Source organism: Pimephales promelas, chromosome 1, assembly GCF_988280905.1.
Source record: "Pimephales promelas chromosome 1, fPimPro1.hap1.1, whole genome shotgun sequence".
Taxonomy (NCBI): domain Eukaryota; kingdom Metazoa; phylum Chordata; class Actinopteri; order Cypriniformes; family Leuciscidae; genus Pimephales; species Pimephales promelas.
Window position 1 is genome coordinate 14,949,289 of NC_142769.1, and position 10,366 is coordinate 14,959,654.

General features: G+C 34.8%; 1 long non-coding RNA gene across 1 annotated transcript; it reads left to right on the plus strand.

The window, feature by feature from the left end:
- The first annotated feature begins 543 nt into the window (after positions 1–543).
- Positions 544–2,212, plus strand: LOC148998382 (uncharacterized). The gene is made up of 4 exons (XR_016155054.1): positions 544–938; positions 1,513–1,587; positions 1,723–1,796; positions 1,878–2,212. It is a non-coding gene; the product is annotated as an uncharacterized LOC148998382 (long non-coding RNA).
- The last annotated feature ends 8,154 nt before the right edge of the window (positions 2,213–10,366 follow it).

Sequence of the window (10,366 nt, forward strand, 5' to 3'; positions counted from 1 at the left end):
TTCGTAAAAGTCTCGTTTCAAAGTTAACTTTGCAACGCGCTTCGAACTGGAAAAGACTCTCATTCGCTTGCTAATCACACGTGACCAGCGGCGAAACTTCCATCCCTGCACTTTAAAGACAACAAACCACGCAACGGACCCGGCCGGGAAACCCCCCTTCGACGCGACGCAGACAAAGGGAATTCCCTCAGCCACTACAAAGCGCAAGTACTCCAGGCTCTAACTGAACTGGTGCTTTAATGTTAATTGAATAACCTCTCTAAGAAATGAAGGTTCAAATTAATGCTTGGTGGTCCCTTCAGGTTATGTCTTACGTGCATATAGAAAGTTGAAACTTTCTCTCACTCTTTCCAACTCACTCTTTCCCTTTCGCGACTGTATGAATGTGTGTGTGCGTGATTATGTTTAGTTGTGTTAGACCTTAGTTGTGTTTAGAATAGCTAATAAAGTCTTCCATATATTTGAAAAGATAAATCTTCTTGTGTCGTGTTTGCACATTTAATGTCTTGTACTGTTCGATCTAAAGTTACCTTGCTAAGACATAGGCTGCGTCCGAAACCGCATACTTCCCTACTATATAGTATGGAAAAAGCAGTAGGCGAGCGAATAAGTATGTCCAAATCCTTAGTATCCATAAAAGAGTAGGCGAGAATTACCAGAGTGACGTACTAATTATCGCGAGATTCGGGCATACGTATACTTATAGTACGTCCGAATATTCCTACTTTCGTACTATATAGTAGGGGGAAACAGTATTAGGAGGAGTAGTATGTCCGAAACCTCAGTACTCATAAAAGAGTAGGCGAGAAGTTCCCGGATGATCTCCTGCTTTCGCCCCGATTTTTGAGTGTTCATCCGATGGATACTCTTCTATCCCAGGAGGCCACGGGAGAGCATACGTCATTATCAACATCGGAGATCAGCAGGGGTTTTCAAATGTGAGTAAACACGGTTTCTTGTGTTTAAATCGTATGTGTTAAACTACTATAGAGTAAACGTTTTAACTGTTGAAGGTCTAAAGGACTTAGACAGTATAGTATAGTTGTGATTTTGCTGTAAACACATGTTTTATTAGTTAGTTAAACTGGGGAGCTCCAGTAAGTACGCTACACGTAAGTTTCTAAAATGGATTTACATAACCATATAACGTTACATCTTAAATACGCTTATTTAAAATGTCTATTTACATCTGAAATGAAAATATTGTTTAAGTATTGCAGATGAGCACATCCCAACATGAAAAATACATCTGAGTGATGTAACGTTATGTGTGCTATTAATATGAAGGATAATTCACTGTTGTCAACACTACTTACATTAGACAAATGTACTGTAAATAAGGTAAATAAACAAATCTATAAAGTAACTAAATATGTTATATTTAATTTGTCCCTTATTAGTGTTGATATATTGAGGAACATTTAAGTTGGATTAAAAGTGAGTTAACACATCAACCTCAGCATGTAAATTCAGTGTTGAACTCGTAATGTGAATCTTGTCTGTATGTTACAGGGACAGAAGAACACGCGTGTGTTTATCTGCTGGAGAGAGGCTCATGATGCTGAATGCTGTCATGAAAGGCTCTGAGTGAGTATACTACAGAAATGGATAACAAAATCTATTCAATCTTAAATTGTAGTTTATTTGAATTATTGTACAAATTTCAAGTAGAGAAATTACAACACTTTTCTGATTCTTGATTTCTGTGCATTTGCTGCATAGCTTTTGTGGTGGAGCAAGACCTGCAAGGAAAGATGATGGCAGCATTTGTTTTAGGGATTTTACTCAAATATAAAGTAAGGTTATTTTTAATACATAAATCAAATGACATTGTGTTAAAATTACTGCTTTTGTATAATGTTTGTGCATTTTTGTAGGATCTGAAATGTCTGCAGACTGGTGTGAGCACTGAGGATGAGGAGCCTAGAGCTGCATCCTGGAAGTGGTGCCATGGATGAGACCCTACATCTCTCCACCTGCCCTTACAAGACCCTCTATCTCTCCACCTGCCCTTATTGCCTCAGATTGTGAAGCGCAGCGCAGCAACAAGCTCCGGGACGAAGGCACAGTCCCCTCTGGTGAATTCAGCAGAATAAAGCCGCAGAATGGGAACCGCTGTGTTGAGACGGCATTAGGATGTGGTGTTCAGCCCTGTAAATACATGTTTGTAGTTTGAATAAAGCTTTGTTTCATGTGTTGTTGACTTGTATAATGCATTTGTTTATTGTGATGGTTACTTTTATTTGTTCTTTTACTCATTTATTCATTTTTATTATTGTTGTCAGTATATAAAATTGAATTATTTAATTAATGTATCCATTAATTCATCGATTGACTGATAATTGAGATGTTTCACTGCATTTATGAATATAAATTTATTCATGCATAACTGTCATATGACAAAACAAATTACATTTTGCTTGTTATATTAAATTATATTTTTATATATAAAAAAGTTATATGATTAAGTATTGGTCAGCATTTAATATCATTATTTTGTTTAAGTTTTGGGGTGGGCTAACAATGCAATTCATTCTGAGGTAATATTAATTTTTAAGGAGTGATACTTACATTTTTCGAGTATAAAATCAACAGTTTTCTCCAAAAGAGATCTTCAAGCAGCTGCCCGTCTCCTTTATGAAGACATTACAAACGCAGAGGAAAACTGTTCTAGGTTGTGCTGTCGAGTTACTGATGTTATAAAGTGTTAGTGCACCTGTTGCTCATATAATTTAAACTTACAAACTTATTACATACAAGATCATGGAAAGATACCATAACAGTCATAATGACAAAACAGAAAACACAAAGATCATTGGTTTGTGTACATAATATGACATCATAATATAATATTTATACACAGGAAAAAGGAACAATAACAAGGCTAAATATCTTTAAATAGTTCTTCATAATACATAAAAAATGTTGTTATAAGTCTGAGGGATGAAATGAGGTAAATTCATCAAGAAAAGGAGGAAAACTTAAAGGAGAAACTTTTGGGGTATAAAATAAAGAAATTAACAACATATATTCAAGAGGTGACGATTTGGGGGTTTCTTAATAAAAAAATATATCGTTATAAGAATAACACTGTGGGTCACATTAGTAGGGTTTAAAATATAACAACTTAAATCAACCTTAAAGGCAGCTTTTTCTTCAACAATACCACAACAGAATGAGCAAGTTTCATCAATGTTAAGATATTTATAGATAGAATAATTAAACGTGTCGTTCTTCATTTCTTTTAAGTTGTTGCGCTTGTGATAGCCTATGATAATAACGCGTCGTAGTAGGTCACATGATAACGTCAACATGGCAGATGTCCGGTTCTCATTCATACTCAACGAGATTTGCCTATAAAGTACCTACTCTTTTAGCGCTCGTTGAGTAAGTACTTATTGAAATTAAGTACCTACTCATTGAGTATGCGGTTTTGGACGCAGCCATAGTGTTTCACTATAGATTTGGTTATAATTACGGCCCGTTCAAATGAATTCTAAGCGAGTCATTTGCTCGGTTCAGTGATTCGGTTCCATAGATTCATTGCAAATCAATGAATCATTTCCCTTTGAGCTAAATTGGCCTTCGGCCCCTTAAATACATTTTATGTATATTATTAAATGTTGCATTTGCTACATTAGTTAAAAAATAACAGGTACCTATTCTGTTAATATATTCCAGGCAAAAATTGTACGTCTGTTGTTTATAAAACATATCACATTTCTGGCAAAATATGTTCTTGTGCAATGTTACAGGGTAATTTTGACATCTGTGGGTTAAAAATTAAACACACACACGCACACACACACACACACACACACACATATATACTATGATAAAAATTAAATTTATTGGCATTTCTTACTAGATTACTTAATGTTAAGCCAAAATAATTTGTTTTTGCTATGATTTTAATTTAGACCTTACCATGTGGTAATTAGTACCTTATCCCATTGAATTGCAATGACACTTAAATGTCAAATATAATTTGGTAACACTTTATTTTACGACCCGCAAACAACTGTGTAAGTACACTGAAATTACGGTGTACGATTCTGTAGTGTACTTCCGTGTAGGTATAAGGGAACAATATGTTAAGTTTTGGGTAATAAAGGGGTAACAAGCACCACTTTAATTTACAGCACGCATGAGTTACACTTACCCAGTAACTACGCAGAACAAGGGTGTATCAAGCACCACTTTAATTTACAGCCCGCAGGAGTTACACTTACCCTGTAACTATACAGAACAAGGGGGTAACAAACGCTACTTACTACGAAACAACACTATTTGCACTGTAATAATTACAGAGAAAGGTACTGTTATCAAAAACAAACAAACAAACAAAAAAAAAACGTTTTAATTACACAGTATATTTGACATTTAAGTGTCATTGCAATTCAATGGGATAAGGTAATTACCACATGGTAAGGTCTAAATTAAAATCATAGCAAAAACAAATTATTTTGACTTAACATTAAGTAATCTAGTAAGAAATGCCAATAAATTTCATTTTTATGATAGTATATATATATATATATATATATGTGTGTGTGTGTGTGTGTGTGTGTTTGTTTAACTTTTAACCCACAGATGTCACAATTACCCTGTAACATTGCACAAGAACATATTTTGCCAGAAATGTGATATGTTTTATAAACAACAGACGTACAATTTTTGCCTGGAATATATTAACAGAATAGGTACCTGTTATTTTTTAACTAATTAAATAATTTGCTTGTATATCTGCTTGTTACCCCTTTATTACCCCAAACTTAACATATTGTTCCCTTATAACTACACGGAAGTACACTAAAATTACAGAAACGTACACCGTAATTTCAGTGTACTTACAAAGTTATTTGAAGGTTGTATATCTGTTTGTTACCCCTTTATTACCCCAAACTTAACATATTGTTCCCTTATACCTACACAGAAGTAGCCTACATTATAATTACAGAAACGTACACCGTAATTTCAGTGTACTTACAAAATAAAGTGTTACCTAATTTGGTAAGACAAGCAGCTAATTCTAAGAATGTGGATATGTTGTACAAGTTGTTAGTAGAAGACCAAGAGCAAAACATTACCGACATAAATGCACAAAAACAAACAAAAAAATAATGAATAATTTCGCAGATTCAACCACTGTCTATTATGGAAGCTTGTTTCCGCCACTGAATAAAAATAAATAAATAAATAATTTCGACTTTTTATTGTGAGATATGAAGTCAGAATTGCGTGATATAAAGCCAGAATTGCGTGATATAAAGTCAGAATTGCGAGATATAAAGTCAGAATTCCGTGATATAGGCCTAAAGTCATAATTGCGTGTTATAAAGTCGCAATTCTAAGAGAAAAAAACAAACAGAATTGCGACTTTTTTTCTCACAATTGCTAATTTACATCTCGCAATTCTGACTTTATAACACATAATTGCGAGTTTATATGTCGAATTTCTTACATCTTTTCTCAGAATTTTAAGATAGCCTATATACTCGCAATTGCGAGTCTCAAGCCAATTCTAAGGGGGAAAAATACTAACTTTTCCCCCTCAGAATAGTTTATATCTCGCAATTCTGACTTTATAACACGCAATTCTGACTTTATATCACGCAAATCTGACTTCATATCTCGCAATATAAACTCGCAATTGTGAGAATAAAAGTCAGAATTGTGAGGTAAAAAGTTGCAATTGCCTTTTTTATTTTTCATTCTGTGGCGGAAACAAGCTTCCATAGTCTTGCATAGCCTACCTGTTAGGCTATTAATGCAACAGCTTTCGTGAACTGTCGTATTCACTCTTATCAGTGGTGTAGTGCAGGGTACGCAGGTATACGGCGTATACCCACTTCCTTTTCAGTCGGCATTGCGCATACCCACTTCTAAATCCCCTCTGATGCGCATCATTTAGTTGCTAATCCAATTTCGTGAAGAAAAAAAAACACCCAGTTAGAGTCGTATCCGTAATATTAACTTTAATTTGTTGCTGCAGATTCTCCCATCGCGACGATAACTGACCTTCTCATCTGATCTGCTTCAGCACTCACCTGCTCGATATCAAAATGTTCGTGAGAGCAATCAAAGAATGCAGTATTTTTGTTCATAGAAGCGCGAGCCGAGCGCGAATCCCAACGCGACACTTCACTTCAGTTAACGACAGTGCGAGATAAGATGCAAGTAGCTCAAATTTACGGCTGTTTTTCAATAGACGTTTTAAATGACCGACAGAAATAATCAGTTTGATTAAAGGCAGTGGAAATTATAAGCTCAATTTAACAACACAAGCACCCTATTAAATATATTGCCATTATTATTGTATAAATATATTTGTATAACGTTTTTTCGAATGTGTTTGAGTTTTCACTGCTTGTCCGATGTCTGTGTTTGCGCCACTTGCATTAAGCCAGAGGGTGGTGACAAGTGAATGTCTTTTTGAGTGAGCAATGGGCTTTATGCCCAGCTGCACTACTTCCTGAACTTCAGCCAGCTCCTTGTTTCCTGTCTGCCATTATTGGCCAAATTGATTAATTCAGGTGTACCTGACCTCAGTAGTCATGGCAACAATAATCAGACACACCTGAATTAATCAATTTGGCCAATAATGGCAGACAGGAAACAAGGAGCTGGCTGAAGTTCAGGAAGTAGTGCAGCTGGGCATAAAGCCAATTGAACCATTAATTAAATTAACAGATTAGTCCAAAAAACATTGATTAATTTAGGAAAGAAAAGTCGCTGAAACTGGAACTGATTCTCATGTATAAGAATCTGATCAAATAGGCTACTTCATGCTTTTACAGCTATTGTTTTCAATTTTTTAGGCCATCAAACACCTTAAAATGCTCATTTCGAGATCAGGAAAATCAAAATTTTTGCCCCCGATGCCCCCCTAACAATACAATTTATGGGACCTGGCAGGCACCTGGGTATTTAGAAAACCATATGTGCGGCCCTGATATGCAAGAATACTGATTCTATGTGTTCTATTGTATTCATTATACTCTATTCTATAGTCTTGCATATTGAATACTAATGCAAGACTAGTAGTCTTACATGTCACTGTTTATAACACAGAGCGTTCATCCTAAATTAAGAGTATCCTAAATTAAGAGTGTTAGGGGTTAACAGTTAAAAGACCCAGAACCAGATATGAAGAATGAAGACCCGGAGTCGGAATTATAAAAATTAAAGAAAGTTTTACTGAACATAGTTTGCCATTTCATCAGCAGAAGTCAGCTTCAAGACTCCCTCAGGAGTTCGTAGGCCGCCGCTTACAGTTACAAAGATCACAGCAGTTATACCATTTTCAAGGTCTAAGCTACGTCATTGCTTACACGTTGAATGATTCTCATTGGCTACGATATGGATAAACACAGTAATTTTCCACACATATACAGATAGACGAAACATATCTCCATCGATGAGGCACGTCATGACCTTCCAGGTCACAGATTTGGGTTGCTGGCGCCAGTGTGTCCAGAACAATAACTCATTCAATCTCCAATAATGGCAGTGGTTCCTTAACCTGCAACTAAGAAGACTAACACTAAACTTTAGTCTAACTGGAGTAAGACTTTAACAAAGAAATAGTGCCTTAAACTGTTGGCTTCAATGACCCCTTTATGTTTTAACACTCAAACATAAACCAAATCCCTATTTCCCTATTATTTTCACTGTTACTGCATTCACATAGGACACTAGCAAATAGGAGCTCCCATCAAGGCTGAAGAGAGTCTGAGCGGCTTATTATCAGTTAAGTGTACCAAAACATAATGGTAAAACATTCACTCGTTTGGGGGAAAAACAGATAACATTTGCTTCTCAGAAAGCAAATATAATAGAAAGAATACAGTTTAATATAACAATTAAAGTTCAATAAAGCAATGCTCAATATAGCTTGACCATCGGTACAGAGAAGTATCATATGTGTTGGACATATGTGTTCACGACGCCTTTATGATCCATAAACCTTTCTCCTGAGACCAGAGAAAGAGACAAATGGCCTTGTGCACCTAAAAGAAGCTGGTGACTTACATCAGCATGCATTTAAGAATATTATTTCACAAGCAAAAGCACAAAGAATACATTTATGTCAATAAATGATTAAATAACAATAAACATACTTAATTATTGATTTTATAAAAGAAATACATAATCATTCAAAATGATATTATGAAATATATACTGAAGAGGCAAGGGATTTTGACCACCCCTTCAGTCCCCCGTTTTAGACCAATGTGGGGTCCAATACCGCCACGTCTGGTCTAACCAGTGAGGTCACTACGGAAAGGGGAGTGATGACGCATGCTCCCCTGACGGGTCACACTTGTCTCTTCACCTCGTCACGGACATGCTGGATACTAAAAATTCCAGTCCCCATTAAGAGGCTCTCCCACCTTCCACTCACAACAGGACATCAATGTCATTCTTCCTCAATTTATCAGTCAGATTAACATTTTTATAAAACACATAACTGATTACGAAACAAGTACATATTTATTCTCTGGAAGCCGGGCTAAATAAACAAGCACTGTTGCTGTATTCCTAGCATGGGCTAGACCCGCAGTCACTACTCAGATCCTAAATAAGGACATTCTATAATCATGAATACCAGAATATAAGCACTATTTTTTATTCATTTATTTAAAACCATAATTTTCAAATCCTTTTATCATAAACAATGTTGGATAGTTAATCCATTATTTTCACTACCCCCTTTATAGACCCTTTAGGTTCAAAACACAATGGTTGTCTAACAAAAATATAACAACAAAAAATAAAATATTAATAAGATCACTGATAATCGATTCAAGCACTTTTAAGTCTTTACTGAAATTATCAATCAGTTTATGGTCACAAAGCATGTATCAGTTTAATTGTATAACATCTTACACCTGTTTTATTATTATGGTTTCAAAAATAGTAATAAAATAAAACAAATCCACATCATCAGTTTAATTATTATTTTACCACTAAAATACAGAATTTTTCCCATTCTGCTTAATAAAGCTTTTGTCCATTCCTTATCTTTATATCACGTTAAACCCTGTTAATCATACAATGCCTTATTTTTATTCTGAAACATTTCATACCATTTAAACTTAATTTAACCTATATTTCTTCTATCTTTACCCATTTACCTACACTCCTCATCTAACCAGTATAATTGTTTGCTTACAATCCACACAAACATATCTCACAAAACAACCTTTTTGTTTTTCACTTCCCTCTTCCAACAAGTCTCTCACTGCTGTCAGCCTAGTGACACGAGTTCCCTCGTTAGGGAAATTACTTTATTAATTCTTCAATACCCTTGGTTTCTTATCATTAATTTCAACTTTATTTTTCCTTTTCACAGTATTTGTCTATCAAATGGTTAGTCTAAAGACTGTTAGAAAAATAGAAGTCCAAAAATATTATCAGTATCTCAGTAATATCTCAGTCCCACTTATCTTTACACTTTTACAGAAACGAAAATATTATCTTACTCGCATCGCAACCTCTAAGACAGCCATAAAGCTGCTTTCTCATTTAACCTTTATTAACTAAATTGTATTTTTCTTAGACATCTAATGTCAAACATCCATTCAATGGATTGAGAAATAACATTTTTTTTTAGAAGTTATATTCACTCCTCCTTTGTTCGCCCACCGGCCTTTCATAACAAAATGAGGGAGCTCACTCTGGATAATTTGGATAGTGACTCAGCCAATGTGTCACTTTGTCTCTCTGCCGTCAAGTCTATAATTTCTTTTATTTACGTTTATCATTAAGATCCCACATAGTCGTCTATTTAAATGTAGACCCTCAGTTGAATTTAGAGAAGAGTTTTTACCCCATAATGGACGGCAATCTTCAACTTTACAATTCCAGTTTATTTAACATACTAATCCAGAGAGTAATTCAGAACAATATCATAAATGACAAAATTATTAATAATCACCAATAGCAGACAGAGCTGGAAAACCACTCCAATTAAAGCTCGTCCCATGTTCTGTATTGTCTTTTCATCAGATTGACTCAGAAATGTCAACTTTTTGAAAGTTTGTCATTCCACTTAACATCTGTAATGATAAAACACTCATTCCAGAGGTTAATGATACAATATCCTCAAAATCAGGAAATAATAGTCCCCAAACTAACACATGTAACGTGCCGTCACCAAAAATACACACATTCATACACTGAAAAAAAATATTTTCAAGATTTGTTATCACAACATATTTTCTTTTGTCAAATCAACTTTATAATAATTTCTTTAGTTGAAATAACTTATTATTTTGAGTTTCTGATGATTAAATTAATCTCCTTCATTGTATTAACTCACTTTTTCCAGTTCAATCAACTTAAAATTTTAAGGCAACCC